The sequence below is a fragment of the Macaca thibetana genome, chromosome 16 (assembly GCF_024542745.1).
Source record: "Macaca thibetana thibetana isolate TM-01 chromosome 16, ASM2454274v1, whole genome shotgun sequence".
NCBI lineage: Eukaryota > Metazoa > Chordata > Mammalia > Primates > Cercopithecidae > Macaca > Macaca thibetana.
In genome coordinates this window covers 3,441,028-3,460,849 of record NC_065593.1, presented here as the reverse complement: position 1 = coordinate 3,460,849, position 19,822 = coordinate 3,441,028, and the positions used below count along the sequence as shown (strand labels likewise).

The 19,822-nt window shown below is 46.0% G+C and overlaps 1 protein-coding gene across 7 annotated transcripts in view; it reads right to left on the bottom strand.

The window, feature by feature from the left end:
* Positions 1-19,822, bottom strand: part of TOM1L2 (target of myb1 like 2 membrane trafficking protein) — a 132,829-nt gene that overhangs the window by 65,915 nt on the left and 47,092 nt on the right. The gene's annotated exons all lie outside the window — the stretch shown is intronic.

Sequence of the window (19,822 nt, the reverse complement as noted above, 5' to 3'; positions counted from 1 at the left end):
CTTCTAGGTGCCAAAGCTAGTGAAAACAACAGTACTTACCTGATATATGTTATGAAAATTAAATGGGTTGATATACATGAAACACTTAGAACAGAGCCTGGCACACAGTGCTATACAGGTATTTGCTATTGGGATTATTAAAAATCAACTGCTGTAGTTAAAAACTACATTTCAGATAAGGGGGAGAAAGAAAGGACCATCAGTTATTAAGCCACTGTAGGCATGGTGTTAGGTGCTTCATGTACATTATTTTATCTCATCCACAAAATGACTTTCTGACCATTCAGTGAGGAAAGGACAGTATTTTCAACAAATGGTGCTGTGAAAATTGGATTGCCACATGCAAAAGAATGAACTTGGACCCTTTATCTTATAACATATACAAAAATTTACTCCAAATGGATCAAAGACATAAATGTAAGAGCTCAAACTAAAAAACGCCTAAAAGAAAACATAGTGAAAAAGCTTCGTGACACTAGATTCGGCAATCATCTCACGGATATGACACCAAAAGCAGAGGCAACAAAAGAAACATTTTGAACTACATCAAAATAAAAACTTCTAGGCATCAAAGGACACAACAGAGTGAAAAGGCAACCTGCAGAGGAAGAAAATATTTGCAAAATTATATATATGATAAGGGGTTAATATCCAGAAGATGTAAGTAACTCCTATAACTTAACAACAAAAAACCCCAAACTATGCAATTAAAAAATGGGAAAGGACTTGAATGATATTTCTCCAAAGAAGATATACCAATGGCTAACAGGTATATGAAAAGAGGTTCAACATCACTAAGCATTAGGGAAGTGCAAGTCAAAACCACAATGAAACATCACCTCACACCCATTAGGATGGCTCCTATCAAAAAAGTAGAAAATAACAAGTGTTGGCAAGGATATAGACAAATTGGAACCCTTTTACACTTTTGATGGGAATGTAAAATGGTACAGCTGCTATGGAAAACAGGATGGTAGTTAAAACATAGAACTACCCGGCAAGGCGCAGTGGCTCATGCCTGTAATCCCAGCACTTTGGGAGACCGAGACGGATGGATCACCAGGTCAGAAGATCGAGACCATCCTGGCTAACATGGTGAAACCTAGTCTCTACTAAAAAAAGTATAAAAAGTTAGCCGGGTTTGGTGGCAGGCACCTGTAGTCCCAGCTACTCAGGAGGCTGAGGCAGGAGAATGGCATGAACCTGGGAGGCGGAGCTTGCAGTGAGCCGAGATCGCACCACTGCACTCCAGCCTGGGCGACAGAGCGAGACTCCATCTCAAAAACAAAACAAACAAACAAACAAAACACAGAATTACCCTATGATCTAGCAATTTCACTTCTGAGTATATACCCAAAAGAACTGAAAGCAGGGCCTTGAGGAGATATTTGCAGAGTCATGTTCATAGCAGCAATAGTCACAACAGTCAAAAGATTTGTAAACAGCCTGTGTCCATCAACTAATGAATGGATAACCCAAATGGATATACGTAAAATGGAATATTATTCAGCCATAAAAAAGGAAAGAAATCCTATTGCATGCACAATATGGCTGAACCTTGAAGGCCTTGTGCTAAGTGAAATAAGCCATTCACCAAGACAAACACGAGATGATTCCACTTACATCAGGTACCTAAAATAGTCAGATTTAAAGACAGAAAGCAGAATGGTGGTTGCCAGAGGCTGTTGGGGGGTGCGGGGGAATGGGGAGTTATTGTTTAATGAACACAGAATTTCAGTTTGGGGAAAATGAAAGAGTTCTGGACATGGGTGTGGATGGTTGCACAATGTCAACATACCTAATGCCACTGAACTGTACACTTTAAAATGGTTAAAATGGGCCAGGCAAGACGGCTCACACCTGTAATCTCAGAACTTTGGGAGGCTGAGGCAGGAGGGTTACTTGAATCCAGGGTTTGAGAACAGCCTGGGCAACACAGCAAGACATTGTTTCTATGAAAAATTTAAAAATTAGCTGGGTATACTGGCTTGTACCTGTGGTCCTAACTACTAATGAGGCTGAGGCAGGAAGATTGCTTAAGTCCAGGAGTTTGAGGCTGCAGTGAGATATGACTGAGCCACTGCATTCCAGCCTGGGTGACAGAGTAAGACTCTGTCTCTTAAAATACTTTTTGTTTAATGGTTAAAATGATAAATTTAATGTTACATATATTTTTAAAACCACCACCAAAAAAGACAGAAAAATTACACACAGGTCAATGGACTGTTGCGTAAGGGAGTAGCAGGGTGGGGATCAGAGATTATTTGGGTCTGCAGTCTCCTTTGACAGGAAACCTGGGGCCTGCAGAAGCAAAGGGAAAGGTCCCGGAGCTCAGGATCCTCAGTGGTAGAGCCAGGACCAGAGCCAGGGTCACTTGACTCCCTTACCCCTCTGGGCTGTGAGCTCCGGGAGGGCAGGGACTAGGTCTGTCTTGCCTTCCACTGGGTCCAAGTGCCCAACACTTGGCAGCAGTGCAATGCATTTACATCAGATGAATGACCGCATTCGCATCCCTTCCTCTACGCTGTGGATTTCAGCCCTGGCTGCACATGAGAACCACCTGGGGAGCTTCTAGAGCACACCAATACCTGAGCCTCATGCCCCAGAGGTTCTACTTTGAATGGTATGGGGTGGGATTCAGGGATGATGATGATGATGATGATGACTATTATTATTATTTGAGACAGAGTCTCGCTCCATTGCGCAGGCTGGAGTGCAGTGGCATGATCTCGGCTCACTGCAACGTTTGCCTCCTGGGTTCAAGCAATTCTCCTGTCTCAGCCTCCTCAGTAGCTGGGATTACAGGCATGTGCCACCATGCTTCACTAATTTTTGTATTTTTAGTAGAGATGGGTTTCGGCATGTTGGCCAGACTGGTCTCGAACTCCTGACCTCAGGTGATCCACCAGCCTCAGTCTCCCAAAGTGCTGGGATTACAGGCACGAGCCACTGTGCCCAGCCCCCAACACTCTTGATGGTTGGGGAGGTAGATCATTTGGCTGTTTTCTCCTCCACTCTCACCGAAAGGATGTTGCTGAATGCAAAATGCTAAAACCAGTCCTCTTTTGCCTTCTGGTGTTGGCAGCTTCTGAAGTCACTATATTTAACATCAAAGTGCAGAAAGCGGCAGCCAAAAAGCCAAGCCGCTGGATTGCGAGCCTCCTCCAAACAGGGCTGCCTTGGGTTTCAGAGAGCATGCGAGGGTGGGTGGGCAGAAAAACGATGCTCAGAGCCAGCACTATCACTGCTGTCAGCGTCAAGGTTTCAGGGCATCCTGGCCTGGGTCCTACCCCAGGCGAGAGAAAATGCCATGGCAACGGCATCAGGATGCTATGCTGCTCTCGCACTGAAGATTTAATGGGAGCTGTATCTGATTACCCGAGCTCAGGCCTGCCCTGCCCTGTCCAGTCCAGCCCAGCCTGGCCCGCCCTACCCAGCCTCTTTCCCAGCCCAGTCCTTGGCCATTAGCATATCACCAGAGAGGTCAGCACTTCACAATTATCCGTCCAGAGGGCTGGCTGGTGGGAACGACTTGCCCCACTGCTCCCTAGAGCACTCTGTTTCTGCTGTTGCACCAGGTTTTATTTTAGGTTTTGACGATTTAGGTGACAAAATAAATGAGACTGAACTTTGCTTTCCTCTGGCCTGGGGACAGGACTGAGTGAGGGAGCCCACATTGAGTGGCCTTAGTTCCAGAGGCAATCAGATCCAACTTTGCTCTTGATTAGCTGGAAATTATTTTATGAAGAGAAAAATCAGAACTGATTTGAGCTCCTCTGTCAGCCTTACTTCCCTCATCTGTTTCAGTAGAGCTAAATACCCATGGTTGTGTTTGTGTGGCATTTTCTGCAAAATGAAAAGAAAGAAGCATTCTTTTTGGGTTGGTTCTTTATAATCAAAATGAGTATATATCTTTCAGCTTGAAAACTCGCATCCCAGTAATTGAATAGAATGCGCTGACCCTGAGGATAAGTTATCATGCCTTTGAACCCTTCCCCAGTATCATAAGAGGAAAGGAGAGGGTGAATATAAGGTTAATGGATTCTGCTGCTAAACCGAACTTGGAAATGAGGTTTCATTGATTTAATATTTCCTCTATTAAGCCTCCCAAGACTGTATCCCTTGTGGCCCTACCAAAGTGCAATCTCCGTACTTTCTTCTCCATGAGAGTCTGTGCCACAGCTTGAGTTCTGTGAAGGGGAGAGACGACTACCCCCTGGCCAGCTGTCCTCTCCCATTCCTGGCTCAAAAGAGCAGCAAGCCCAGGCCTGCAGGCAGAGCTGCTTCCATCAGGGTAAGTCTCCTCCTGAGGAGGCTGCTGGATTTATGGCTGCAGACATGCCCCTACTGTGTGTGACCCAGGTGGTGAGTCATTCTTCTGGGAGTCGACACCTTGAAGAGGAGGGGTGTTCAGAGACAGCTGCAGGAAGAGCAGGGGCAGGAGGCAGGCACCATTTCACCGCTGCAGGCTCCCAGCACACCTGGGGCTCATTCTGCCTCTGGATAAGCCATAGGGTGACAGAGGACACTGCTGTCTCAGTGGCTACATTGTGTCCACCCCCTTAACCTTCCTGGAGCCTCTGCCCTCAGTCTTTTCTTCTCTAGACTAAACGGATGGTGCCTACCACCACCCACATTCTTCCCAGCCCTGCCTGCCCTCCCTCAGGGGGCTCTGATTTCCCTGATAGGCCCAGGTCTGCTCCTTGCTGGCTTTATGACTTTTACTCTCTTTTCCACATGCATGAAAAGGGCAGGGAGGGGGTAGGGCATCTCTGGGGCCTATCTGGCTCTTAACCATTGCTGACATGCATTCTCATCCCTTCCTCTCCTCCTCCACTTTCCCCACCTTGTAGACAATTATCAAATACTGCTTCGGTATCTGCCAGCCTGGTGCCATCTGAGGACTGACTTTGGTTAGATTTCTCCAAATCTCAAGAGCCTCCAAGCCCCTGCCCAGTCCTCTGCCTGTGTATTGCATTCATCTGAAGTCAGATTCTTACTATTTGCAGATGGGGTTGCTTTCTCAGAGCAGGGGCTTGGAGGCACCTGGGTGGTCAAAAGTCTTTGAGTGCCAAGTGTAATGAATAAAGAGAAAAGGTTAGGGATATATCTTTTTCAGGTAAAAAAAAAAATTTAAAAAGAGCAGTAAATAAAACAATGAGGCTTTTTAATGCAGACAGAAGACTGCTGCACAAATGTTTTGAGCAACAGCTATATTTTTGGAATGTGCTGTCACTGCTTGTAAAGTATAGCTTTTGTTTGGATGTGTGAGTTCTATCTAGTATGTTACGTAAAAAACAAGTGTCACTTCACCATAACTGCATCCAGTAAAACAAGGATACTTCCAGCCTGTACAGAGGTCTTCTATGGTATTATCCGAGTATGAGCAGAAGCGTGGATTATACGAAACTTTTATTAAAATAGTAGTGATGGTATCCTTTCACGAATTGAGAGTTAGGATGGGGCAGTTTCAGAATTCCTCCAAGATACTAACTTCAGATCCAAACTCAGCCTTTGCTAGCAGGTGAGACTATATCATGCAAATGCCCAGTCTTTAGAGACAGAACCAGGATCAAATATTGGTACCACCAATTCAATGATGGGATCCTGGCTTACCAGGTGTGAAGTGCTATCCCACTGTGGTTTTGTTTTGTATTTCTCTAATGACTACTGATGTTGAGCATTTTTTCATGTGCTTTTTGGCCATGGTATATCTTCTTTGGAGACATAGCTATTCAATTTTTTTTGCCCCCCCAACCCCTTTTTTAAGAGACAAGATCTCACTTTGTCACCTAGAATGGAGTGCAGTGGCCATATCACAGCATCATAGCTCACTGCAATCTCGAAGTCCTGGTCTCAAGCAATCCTCCCACCTCAGTCTCCCAAGTAGCTGGGACTTCAGGCATGCACCACCACACCTAGCTAAATTTAAAAAAAAAATTTATGTAGAGATGGGGTCTCGCTATGTTACCCAGGCTGGTCTTGAACTCCTGGCCTCAAATGATCCTCTTGCCTTGGCCCCGCAAAGTGCTAGGATTACAGGCATGAGGCACAATGCCTGGTCCCATTTTTAAACTGAGTAGTTTTCTTTTTCTTTTGGTTGTTAAGCTGTAAGAGTTCTTTACATATTCTGAATATTAATCCCTCCTATTTTATTGTTGTCTTTTTGCTCTCTTGATAGTATCCTTTAATGCATAAAAGTTTTAAATTCGGATTGTCCCATTTATCTATTTTTTCTTTTGTTGCCTGTGGTTTTGGTGTCATGTTTCAGAAATCTTTGCTAAATCCAATGTCATGATTTCCACTTTTTATTTTAAGATTTTTTTTTTTTGAGATGGAGTCTTGCTCTCTTACCCAGGTTGGAGTGCAGTGGCGCGATCTTGGCTCACTGCAAGTTCTGCCTCCCAGGTTCACGCCATTCTCCTGCCTCAGCCTCCTCAGTAGCTGAGACTGCAGGCACCCGCTACCACACCAGGCTAATTTTTTGTATTTTTAGTAGAGACGGAGTTTCACTGTGTTAGCCAGGATGGTCTCGATCTCCTGACCTCGTGATCTGCCCGCTTTGGCCTCCCAAAGGATTACAGGTGTGAGCCACTGCGCCCGGCCTATTTTAAGATTTTTATAGTTTTCCCTTCCTTCTTACGTGTAGGTCTTTGGTCTGTTTGGAGTTTATTTTTGCATATGGTATAAGATAAGGGTCCAACTTCATTCTTTTGCATGTGGATATTCAGTTTTCCAAGCACCATTTGTTGAAAAGACTGTCCTTTCCCCTCTAAATAGTTTTGGCACCCTTGTTGAAAATCATTGACCATGTATGGGAGAGTTTATTTCTGAGTTCTCTACTTTATTCCATTGGTCCATATGTCTTTCCTTATTCCAATACCACAATGTTGTGATTATTATAGTTTTGAAGTAAGTTTTGAAATCAGGAAGTGTGAGTCCTCCAACTTTGTTCCTTTTAAAGGTTGTTTAGGGCCAGGCACGGTGGCTCACACCTGTAATCCCAACATCTGGTGAGGCCGAGGTTGGGGGATCACATGAGGTCAGGAGTTTGAGACCAGTCTGGTCAACACAGTGAAACCCTGTCTCTACTAAAAATTCAAAAATTAGCCAGGTGCAGTGGCTCACACCTGTAATCCCAGCATTTTGGGAGGCTGAAGCGGGTGGATCACGAGGTAAAGAGATGGAGACCTTCCTGGCCAACCAACATGGTAAAACCCTATCTCTACTAAAAACATAAAAATTAGCTGGGCGTAGTGGCACACACCTGTAGTCTCAGCTACTCGGGAGGCTGAGGCAGGAGAGTTGCTTGAACCCAGCAGGCGGAGGTTGCAGTGAGCCGAGATCGCACCACTGTACTCCAGCCTGGGCGACAGAGCGAGACTCTGTCTGGGTGTGGTGGCGCACACCTGTTGTCCCAGGTGCTTAGGAGGCTGAGCCAGGAGAATCACCCGAACCTGGGAGGCAGAGGTTGCAAAATGAGTCAAAATCACGTCACTGCACTCCAGCCTGGGCGACAGAGCGAGACTCCATCTCAAAAAAAAATTATTATTATTATTTAAAAAATTAAAATAAATAAAGGTTTGGCTATTTGGGGGTCCCTTGAGATTTCATGTGAATTTTAGGATGCATTTTCTATTTCTGAAAAAAATGCCATTGGCCTTTTTTTTTCTTTTTTTTCCAGAGACAGGGTCTTGCTATGTTGCCCATTCTGGAGTCAAACTCCTGGGCTCAAGCAAATCTCCCATCTTAGCCTTCCAAGTAGCTGGGAATACATGTGCATGCCACCATGCCCGGCCTCACTGCAATTTTAACTGGGATTTCATTACATCTGTAGATCAGTTTGGGTAGTACTGTCATCTTAAAAATATCAGCTTCCCAGGCTAGGCGTGGTAGCTCATGCCTGTAAATCCCTTCACTTTGGGAGGCCAAGGTGGGAAGACTGCTTGAGCTCAGGAGTTTATGAACAGCCTGGGCAACATAAGGAGACCCTGTCTCTACAAAAAATTTAAAAATTAGCCAGGAGTGGTGGCTCGCGCCTGTCATTTCATCTACTCAGGAGGCTAAGGTGGGACAATCACTTGAGCCCGGGAGGTCAAGGCTGCAGTGAGTCGTAATTGTGCCACTGTACTCCAACCTGGGCAACAGAATGAGACTACCTGAAAAAAAAACTATCTTCCCATCTATGAACACAGGATGGTTTTTTTTGTTTGTTTGTTTGTTTGTTTTTTGTTTTTTTTTTTTTGAGACGGAGTCTCACGCTGTCGCCCAGGCTGGAGTGCAGTGGCCGGATCTCAGCTCACTGCAAGCTCCGCCTCCCGGGTTTACGCCATTCTCCTGCCTCAGCCTCCCGAGTAGCTGGGACTACAGGCGCCTGCCACCTCGCCTGGCTAATTTTTGTATTTTTAGTAGAGACGGGGTTTCACCGTGTTCGCCAGGATGGTCTCGATCTCTTGACCTCATGATCGGCCCGTCTCGGCCTCCCAAAGTGCCGGGATTACAGGCTTGAGCCACCGCGCCCGGCCAGGATGTTTTTCCATATATTTATGTCTTCTTTAATTTCCTTCAGTAATATTTTATAGTTTTCAGTGCACACTTTTTTGCTGCCTTGGTTAATTCCTAGGTATTTTATTCTTTTAGAGGCTAGTGTAAATGGAATTGTTTTCTTAATTTTCTTTTCAGATTGTTCATTGTTAATGTGTATAAAAGAAACACAACTGATTTTTGAGTGTTGATTTTGTATCCTGCAGCTTTGGTAAATTTATGATATTTGCTCTAGGAGTTGTGTGTGTGTGTATGTGTGTGTGTGTGTGTGTGTTGTCGTCAAGGTTTTCTACATGTAAAGTCATGTCATCAGGGAACAGAGATAATGTTATTCCTTCCTTTCCCATTTAGAGGCCTTTTATCTCTTTTTCTTCCCTAACTGCTCTGGCTACAATTTCCAATACCATGTTGAATAGAAGTGGTGCCGGGCGCGGTGGCTCACGCCTGTAATCCCAGCGCTTTGGGAGGCCGAGGCGGGCGGATCACAAGGTCAGGAGATCGAGACCACGGTGAAACCCCGTCTCTACTAAAAATACAAAAAATTAGCCGGGCGCGGTTGTGGGCGCCTGTAGTCCCAGCTACTCGGGAGGCTGAGGCAGGAGAATGGCGTGAACCCGGGAGGCGGAGCTTGCAGTGAGCCGAGATCGCGCCACTGCACTCCAGCCTGGGCGACAGAGCGAGACTCCGTCTCAAAAAAAAAAAAAAAGAATAGAAGTGGTGAAAGGTAGCATTGTTGCGCCTATATATATATATATATGTTTTTGTTTTTGTTTTTTTTGAGATGGAGTCTCGCGCTGTCGCCCAGGCTGGAGTGCAGTGGCCGGATCTCAGCTCACTGCAAGCTCCGCCTCCCGGGTTTACGCCATTCTCCTGCCTCAGCCTCCTGAGTAGCTGGGACTACAGGTGCCTGCCACCTCGCCTGGCTAATTTTTTGTATTTTTAGTAGAGACGGGGTTTCACCATGTTAGCCAGGATGGTCTCGATCTCCTGACCTCGTGATCCGCCCGTCTCGGCCTCCCAAAGTGCAGGGATTACAGGCTTGAGCCACTGCGCCCGGCCAGCGCCTATATATATTTTTACAAAACACAGCCATACACCATGAGAGCAAACAAAGCTGAAGAGAAGACCCATTTGAGTCCTTATTCCATAAAAAATTGCAAGAGGGTAAAAACAGGAACCATATTAGGATCCGCAGGTCTTTGCAAGCCCTGAGAAAATCACCTCAGACTTCTCCAGTCTGGAAAGCCTTCTCTCCAGCCTATCTGCCTACATCTAGCTCCCATCCAACGTCCTCTCCAGAGCCTTCTTTGCCGCTGCCCACAAGAGAGGCCCTCTGATGGGCTCCAGCACCTGATGGTACAGTCCACACAAGGACTGAGCCTTCAACACTATTCTAATGTTCTGAGAACTTTTTCAAATCTTACCGGCTTAATGAGTCATAAGTACCTTCTTGGCCCCCAACCTAAACTGGAAGCTGCTTGGAGGCAGGACATCTTCATGTTGAGAAGGCCTGACCTTATGCTAATGAGGGCCCTTTAGAAGTAAAATGATGACTGTAAATCCTTTCGAGGCCACCGGGTGACAGGCACTGGGCAGTCTGGTGAGATGAGAGCTGGGTTCCCAGCTGTCCCCGGTTCTCTCTTCAGACTTAGAAGTAGGAGAAATATGCATCCTAACGGAGTCTAGGAACAGGGAGTGTGAACTCAGATTCTGGTGAGTTCTAGTTCCGCCAATTACTGTGTGACTACAGGCAATAACCTGACCTCTCCAAGCCTTTTGGACTGCTGTAAAATGCTGGAATAATAGCACTCTCTCACACAGTGGCCGTTAGAGGAGACTAAATAATACAGAAAACACCTGACAGAGCCTCTAATACAGAGGACCTTTCCTTGCTGTTACTTCTATCCTTACTACAGCTCTTCTGAAAGGAGCTCTGCCAGTGCCCTCCCCTTGCAACCCCCTCCTCTCCCATTCCCGTGTCACCACTGCCACCTACAGGTAAACAGTCATCCACAAGCTACACCCATCAGATTCAATATCCTGGGAGCGCTAGCTTTTTGGATTTCTGGGTTACTGAGCCAGGAAGACCTCCATGCTTCCAGAAGGAAGCCCCCAAACTTGGGTCGCCCCATCTGCAGGGTAAAGGAGCAGCCACACCACAATTTCCTTAAGAATCCAAATGTTAAAACTCCAAGAGGTCTTAGAGACCATCTAGTAAAAAGATTCCCCATAAGTCCACATTTCCTGGACCCCAGGAAGTGGGGCATGAGGGAGGAGGGGCCACGGTGTTGTTGCAAGCTCCTTATGGGCAGTTTCTTGCTCTCAAAGCGACCACTGAACCACTGGTCTCAAGTCTTCAAGGAAATGGCTGTCAGTCCTCTCACCAAAAAAATGGAGAAACAGAAGAGAGAATGAAAACCCCTGCTTATTTGGTTTGAGCCAGGTTCTTGACAGACACTACCTCATTTAACCCTACCATCCTACCCCCCACCCCCCCAAGCAAGTTCTCTCTCTAATAGGAAGAAAATGAAGCCTAGTGGGGTGACTAGCCCCACAGTGTGCAGACAGGAGGTAGCAATACTGCCAACCACATGGCCCAGGTCTTCCTGGTAAGCCTGGCCTTGGACCCTGATCCATCCTCAGGTAGAGGGTCACCGGGCAAAGAAGACGCTGGCTTCCACAATATATGGTCCAGAGTGTTGGATGCAGCCCACCCTCCTGATTTTTAGATGAAGGCTAAAGACCCTGGGCTAAGAAGTGTAAAGAAGAGTGCTGGTGAAAGTGTCAAGTTAAATTAGATGCTGGGTCACTTTATTCTCTTGTTCTTCTTTTTTTAAATTAATATATCTTTTATTTTGGAATAATTTTAGATTTACTGAAGAGTTGCAAAGATAGAACAGAGTTCCTACTTGCTCTTCTTGCCGTTTCCGCTAATGTTCACTTTTTTTTTTTTTTTTTTTTTTTTGAGATGGAGTCTCGCTCTGTTTCCCAGGCTGGAGTACAGTGGCGCAATCTCAGCTCACCACAACCTCTGCCTCCCGGGTTCAAGCAATTCTCTAGCCTCAGTCTCCCAAGTAGCTGGGACTACAGGCGTCTGCCACCACACAGGCTAATTTTTGCATTTTTAGTAGAGACGGGGTTTCACAATGTTGGCCCGGCTTGTCTTGAACTCCTGACCTCGTGATCCACCCGCCTTGGCCTCCCAAACTGTTGGGATTACAGGAGTAAGCCACTGCGCCCGGCTTTTTTTTTTTTTTTGAGATGGAGTATCACCCTATCGCCCAGGCTGGAGTACAGTGGTGCGACCCCAGCTTACTGCAACCTCCGCCTCCTGGGTTCAAGCAATTCTCCTGCCTCAGCCTCCTGAGTAGCTGGGATTACAGGCGCCTGCCACCACGCCCAGCTAATTTTTGTCTTTTTAGTAGAGACGGGAGTTTCACCAAGTTTGGCCAGGCTGGTCTCAAACTCCTGACCTGAGGTGATCCACCTGCCTCGGCCTCCCAAAGTGCTGGGATTACAGGCGTGAGCCACCATGCCTGGCAGTTCACATCTTACATAACCATTGTACACAGGCCAAAACGAAAAAGTTAACATTGATATAGTACTATTAACTGAACTCCAGATGTTATTTGGATTTCTCCAGTTTTTCCACTAATGTCCTTTTTCTGCTCATGATCTGATCCAGAATACCACACTGCATTTTGTTTTCCTTGTTTTGAAACCTTCTGTTTTCTTTAAAGACCAACAAACTCGCAAACTCCCCAACTTATTCTCCTGTCTGGAGAGCTCAGTTCTAAAGGACAGCTCTGTGTGAGCCCCAATTCCACACCCTGGCCTCATTAGGGCACCACATCCTCCCACTCCCCAAACAAAGGAACCCTTCAGGCCAGCCAAACAACAGAGAAAACAGAAGCTTGTTAGCCACACAGGCCCGAGGCTGCTGACCCAAGTTCTTTTTTAACTGGAATTCCCTTGAGGGGGATCCACAGATTTAAAATGCATTTGGGGTGTGCTCTCTAGAAGCAGAGCCACTGGTATTTGATGTATTCCGTTCTTTGTACTTAATGGAATAACTTACGTGTGAGTCAGTGTGTGAGAGTAGCTGGGGGAAGAAGCCAATTTAGGGCTGGGATGGAAATTGGCCATGGGGGAGGAGGGGCCTCTGCAGGAGCCAGCCAGGCCCCAGGATGGTGCCAGGCTTGGGGAAGAGGGGGCTGTGGCCAGCCTGTCCCAGCCTAGCAGACTGTGCAGTAATATCAGACAGTTGGGGTTGGCTGGGAGGATCAAAGGTCCTCTGGGACCTTGTGCTCAGGTTACAGTCTGCTTAAAGCAGAGCAGATAAAGGGAAAGTGGGGGCAGGTGTGTGGGGGGTTGGGCTTCACCTGTCCTGTCTTCCTCTCGGCCTCTTCGTGCAGTCTGCTTTGCTGCCAATTTATTCTTCCCCAGAGCACCTCTCAGGGGCTGTTCCCCTTGCCCTCATGCCCACCATTCACCACCAGCACTCTCAGAGAAGAGAGGAGGTGTGCCTGAGAATTTCACAGTGTGCCATGCTGTCACAAGCCCTTTTTTGAGCTTACTCCCCATGACAGAGACACACCCCAGAGATATGAATGCCACTCCTTGGGACTTCCCAGCTCAATTTAAAAACTTTAACTGTGAGGCCTCTCCCTGCCAGACTGGGATGGAAAGAAGCAAGATGGAGCCCCTACTCTCAAAGCGCTCCCCAGGAGAGACCTGCAGACAGACAGCCAGGACACAGGGCACAGACCTGAGGCTGAACAGGGGAGCAGAGGGGACTGTGAAAGCTAAGAAACAGGCCTGGTACAATGAAAGAGCAGGAATTTGAAGAGAGAGGAACATCATAGGCTGTGCAAACGGCCTCCCAGGGCCAGGGCCTCAGTGAAGGGGAGCGGTGAGAAGAGGCCAGCTCTGGAGTGTCCTTTCATTTTCTCTAAGGAGTCTGGGCTTTCCACAGGAGGCAACATGGGGCTTTTCAACAGGAGTGACAAGAATATTTATGTCTGAGACAGATCGCTCTGGTAACAGCATGGGGGCTGTACTGGAGTGGAGAGACTGCAGGCAGGAAGCAGGGGGCAGGTTATCACAACTGCTCAGTGAAAAAAGGAGACAGGACAGCATGTTGGTCAAGGTCATGGCTTTGAATCTGGGGACTGGGGGTCAGTCTTGGCTCTCTCTGACCTGGGACACATTTCTCACGCTCCCTGAATTTCATCCATAAAACTGGCAAAACAGTTGTACCTCCTCACAGGGTGTGGTAAGATCAAATAAGTTAGTGATGTAAGACACGAAACAGAGAACCTGGAACATAGTGGGCGCAATAAACATGAACCACAATTTTTTTTTTTTTTTTTTTTTTTGAGACGGAGTCTCGCTCTGTCGCCCAGGCTGGAGTGCAGTGGCGCTATCTCGGCTCACTGCAAGCTCCGCCTCCCGGGTTTACGCCATTCTCCTGCCTCAGCCTCCCGAGTAGCTGGGACTACAGGCACCCGCCACCTCGCCCGGCTAATTTTTTTGTATTTTTAGTAGAGACGGGGTTTCATTGTGTTAGCCAGGATGGTCTCGATCTCCTGACCTCGTGATCCGCCCGTCTCGGCCTCCCAAAGTGCTGGGATTACAGGCTTGAGCCACCGCGCCCGGCCTACAATTCTTAACTTGTATATTCTGTGGACTGCATCTTAGGAAAGACGGAATTCCAGCGGGGAAGCAGAAGGGGAGGGTGACTGTCTCCAGTGCTTTTAGTGCAGCCTCCAGGTGGAAAAGTGAAGTGGCCACCTTAACTCCCTCCTGGAGTGTGAGCAGAGAGGACCACGACAAGGCTGCAATCTGTTGGCCAGGCACCAACTAACCTGTGAGGCCAACCAGGGACCACAGGCATCACCAGGAGCAAGGCTATAAAAAGGCCTCAAAGAGTGATTACAAAATTCCAAGCCAGGAGAAAGACTCCCAAAAGTTTCCCAAGGCTCATACCTGTTGTGCTCATTAAAGCCACAGTGCTGGCCAGGTGCAGTGGTTCACGCCTGTAATCCCAGCACTTTGGAAGGCCAAGGCAGGCAGATCGCCTGAGGTCAGGAGTTTGAGACCAGCCTGGCCAACATGGTGAAACCCTGTCTCTACTAAAAAAATACAAAAATTAGCCAGGCACGATGGTGTGCACCTGTAATCCCAGCTACTCGGGAGGCTGAGGCAGGATAATTGCTTGAACCCAGGAGGAGAGGTTGCAGTGAGCCAAGATGGTGCCACTGTACTCCAGCCTGGGCAACAGAGCAAGACTCTGTCTCAAAACAAACAAACAAACAAACAAAAAACACACACACACACAAGAAAAAGGGAAAAAAAGATAGAAATGACTACATATTGTATGATTCCATTTATATAAAATGTCCAGAATAGGCAAATCTATAGAAACAGAAAATAGATTAGTGATTGCCTAGGGTTGGAAGGGCTGGAGGAAATGGGGAGTGATTGCTAATGGGTACAGAATGATGAAAATGTTCTGAAACTGATTGTGGTAATGGCTGAACAACTCTGTAAATATAATGTTTTTTTAAAAAAACTCCGTTAACTATACTAAAAACCACTGACTTGTACATTGTAAATGAGTGAATTGCATGGCATATGAATTATATCTCAATAAAGCTGTTGAAAAATGGGAGAAAAGCTACTAGGAATGTGTTCAATGTAGTATTATTTAAAATCCTTGGCTGAGTGCAGTGGCTCAAGCCTGTAATCCTAGCACTTTGGGAGGCTCAAGCAGGAGGACCACTTAAGCCCAGGAGTTTGAGACCAGCCTGAGCAACATAAACCTTGCCTCCACAAAAAATACAAAATTAGCCAGGCATGGTGGCACATGCCTGTAGTCCCAGCTATTTGGGAGACTGAGATGGGAGTATTGCTTCAGCCTGGGAGACTGAGGCTGCAGCAAACCGTGATCACACCACTGCACTCCAGCCTGAGTGACAGAGTGAGACCCTGCCTCAAAAATAAAATAAAATTCTTAAAACTTTTCAAATATAAAATAAAAAAGATGATTAAATATAATATATTGATTCCACTGAATATTATATAGCTATTGATATAGTTTGGATATTTGTCCCCACCCAAATTTTTTTTTTTTTTTTTTCCCCGCCCAGGCTGGAGTGCAGTGGCTTGATCTCCACTCACTGCAAACTCCGCCTCCCAGGTTCACGCCATTCTCCTGCCTCAGCCTCCTGTGTAGCTGGGACTACAGGCGCACACCACCGCGCCCGGCTAATTTTTGTACTTTTAGTAGAGACAGGGTTTCACCGTGTTAGCCAGGATGGTCTCCATCTCCTGACCTCGTGCTCCGCCTGTCTCGGCCTCCCAAAGTGCTGGGATTACAGGTGTGAGCCACCACGCCCAGCTCCCCACCCAAATTTTATGTTGAACTGTAGTTCCCAATGCTGGAGGTGGGGCCTGGTGGGCAGATCCTTCATGCCTTGGTGCTGTCTTTGTGATAGCTCTTGCAATATCTGGTCATTTAAAAGTGTGTGGCACTTCCTCCTCCACTCTTTCTCTCTGTCTCTTGTTCCTGTTTTCACCATGTGAGGTGCCTACTCTCCCTTCCCCTTCTGCCATGAGTAAAAGCTTCCTGAAGCCTCTCCAGAAGCAGCTGCCAGTACTATGCTTCCTATACAGCCTGCAAAACCACGAGCCAAATAAACCTCTTTTATAAATTACCTAGTCTCAAGTATTTCTTTTTTTTTTTTTTTTTTTTTTTTTTTTTTTTTGAGACGGAGTCTCGCTCTGTCACCCAGGCTGGAGTGCAGTGGCCGGATCTCAGCTCACTGCAAGCTCCGCCTCCCGGGTTCACGCCATTCTCCTGCCTCAGCCTCCCGAGTAGCTGGGACTATAGGCGCCCGCCACCTCGCCCGGCTAGTTTTTTTTTGTATTTTTTAGTAGAGACGGGGTTTCACCGTGTTAGCCAGGATGGTCTCGATCTCCTGACCTCGTGATCCGCCCGTCTCGGCCTCCCAAAGTGCTGGGATTACAGGCGTGAGCCACCGCGCCCGGCCTCAAGTATTTCTTTATGGCAATGCAAGAACAACCTAATACAGCCATTATAAGTAATAATTCTTAAAACCATATGGAAGCATTTTGTAATGATGTAAGAAAAAAAAAGACCCAAAATTACTTTTTTAAAAAACATGCATATGGATAACGCCTGGAAGATAAATGGGAAAAAGTGAAAATAATCAGTGTGTTGAAGTATTTGGCTTAAAGGCAAATTTTAAAAATTTTTTCTGTTATTACTGTTATAAAAAGAAGGAAAGGGGATATTATACTGCAAAAAACTAAGAAAGAAAGTAGCAAACTAATAACCAAAACTAAAAGCGAGTTATTTAATTCTTCCATCAAAAATAGCTAGGTATAGCCCAGGCACAATGGCTCATGCCTCTAATCCCAGCATTTTGCCACACTGAGGTGGGAGGATCTCTTGAGCTCAGGAGTTCAAGACCAGCCTGGGCAACATAGTGAGACCTCACCTCATGTCTACCAAAAACAAGAAAAAAAAAAAAAAATTAGCCAGATGTAGTAATGCACGCCTACAGTCCCAGCTACTTGGGAGGCTGAGGTAGGAAGATTGCTTGAGCCCAGGAGATGGAGGCTGCAGTAAGCTATGATGGTGCCACTGCACTCCAGCCTGGGTGACACAGTGAGACCCTGTCTCAAAAAAAAAAAAAAAAAAGCTAGTATAGGCTATAGGTTAGTCGTGGTGCCTCATGCCCATAATCCCAGCACTTTAGGAGGCCAAGGCAGGAAGACCACTTGAGCCTAGGAATTCAAGACCAGGCTGGGTAACACAGCAAGACCTTTCCTCTACCAAAAATTTTAAAATTAGCAGGGCTCCGTGGCATACATCTATAGTCCCAGGTACTCCAGAGGCTGAGGTGAGAGGATCACCTGAGCACAGGATGTCCAGGCTGCAGTGAGTTATGATCATGCCACTGTATTCCAGTCTGGGGGACAGAGTAAGACTCTGTCTCTTGGGGAAAAAAAAAAAAAAAAAAGCTAGGTACAAGCTTTAAGTCTGGCCTAAATACAAGTAAGCCTCATTATTGAATATACAGACTAAGGATAAAAGCCTGGCAACCCCAATATCTCTGAAAAATAAAAGGCATTATATTCTGACCAGGCCTCCCTGCTAACTCTTGCTTGTCCCAAAGGAGATACCCAGGGTACCCAGCTAGTTAAGGAGGACCAAACTGAGAGCCAATCTGGACTGGCACAAGGGGAGATGCAGCATAAACGTTCACATGTGATTCACATTCCAAAGCCAAATATAATAGGGTTCTAGATCATCTAGGAAATGACTCCTATTCATCAACATAGAAAGGTCAGGAATATCAACAGTGAGAACAAACAGGGAACGTTACATTTAAATGTAACCATATTTGGGCCTGGTGCGGTGGCTCATGCCTATAATCCCAGCACTTTTGGAGGCTGAGGTGGGCGAACTGCTTGATCTCAGGAGTTCAAGACCAGCCAACATGGTGAAACCCCATCTTTACAAAATATACAAAAATTAGCTGGGCCTGGTAGCACACGCCTGTAATCCCAGCTACTCGGGGGGTTGAGGCACAAGAATCGCTTGAACCTGGGAGGCAGAGGTTGCAGTGAGCGAGGATGACCACTGCACTCCAGCCTGGGCGACAAGGAGGGACTCTGTCTCAAAAAAAAAAAAAAAAAAAAAGAAATGTAGCCATATTTAAATAGGAAGAAGAGCCCCAACACAAGCATGTATTCCTGCTTATACAATAGTCAGGGCTAAAAGACTTATCACACACAGGTTGTGTAACTTATTAATGACAATGTGACTTTAAACAGTAGTTCTAACTGGGTCACCTTGAATAATACAAAACAAAGCTTGCCAAGGGAAACTTGCAAATAAGATCAAAATCCAATAGAGAATAGGCATTTTCCTAGCTTTTTGGATTTTTACTGTAGAAAAATAAACATAGTATCTATCCAGTTTCTTTAGCACTAAAAGAACCAACAGCATGATACTGCATTCTTCAATGGGGGTGGAGTCCAAAGGGACAGGCCTGACAGTATTTTCAGCACGTTGCACCGAGTCAAGCTGGTATGTGGATAAAGCAGCACAGCTGGGTTTACCACGTCAGTAATGGGCAGAGAGAACCTACCACCCTGTGTGGCGCAAACCACATGAGGCCAGCTGCACAGGCTGTGGAGAGAGGCCTCTCTTTATCCCTTCCTCTTTCCCTCCATCTCTTTCTGAGGCCAGGACCTCCATGCAGACCTTTCTTGATAAAGAACTCAACCTCAAAGTGATCCATCAAGTGAAACATTCCCTGAAGAACACGGTGGAGCAAATAAACATTTGACCTCGTGAGAATGGCCACAGAAAACACTAGGGAATCTTAAACTGTCAGTTGGATGACTAGATATTTTATTATATTAAGGATTATGATTAATTTATTTTAGATATGATAATAAACTGTCTGCTATACTTTTTTTTTTTTTTTTTTTGAGACAGGATCTCACTCAGTCACTCAGGCTGGAATGCAGTGGCACAATCTTGGCTCACTGCAGCCTCAACCTCCCAGTCTCAAGCGATCCTCCCACCTCAGCCTCCTGAGTAGCAGGGACTACAGGCATGTGCCACCACACCTGGCTAATTTTTGTATTCATGGTAGAGCCAGGGTTTCACCATGTTAACCAGGCCTCCCAAAGTGTTGGGATTACAGGCATGAACCACCACATGCAGCCAGCTATATTTTTAAAAAGATTCCTTATCTTTTAGAAATGCATACTCAGGTATTCATAGATGAAATTATATGATGTCTGGGATTTACTGAAAAATAATTCAGGATAAAAGTGTGTGGGGCTATGAATGAACCAAAACTGCCATGAATTGATAATTGTAGCAGCTTGATGATGAGTACGTGGGGGTTCATTATAGTAGTCTTTTTCCTTTTGTATATGTTTGAAATTTCCTTAACAAAAAATAATCAGTAGGAGACAGCATAAAATCATTCATAACTTTGACCTGGCAATAGCCCCCTAAGGAAATAAGTAAGGGGGAAGGGGAGAGCTGATTCTGCAAAGATGCATAATTGAGAAAAACACTGCTGCTCCCAACAAACAAGAAGATGGTTAAGCAATGAGGGTACATCAATAAGGCAAAAATGCTACGTGGCTTTTTAAAATGATAAATACTTCAGCCTAGTCGCTAAGTGGAAATCGGTATAGGAATGCTAAGTGGAAAACAGGCAGG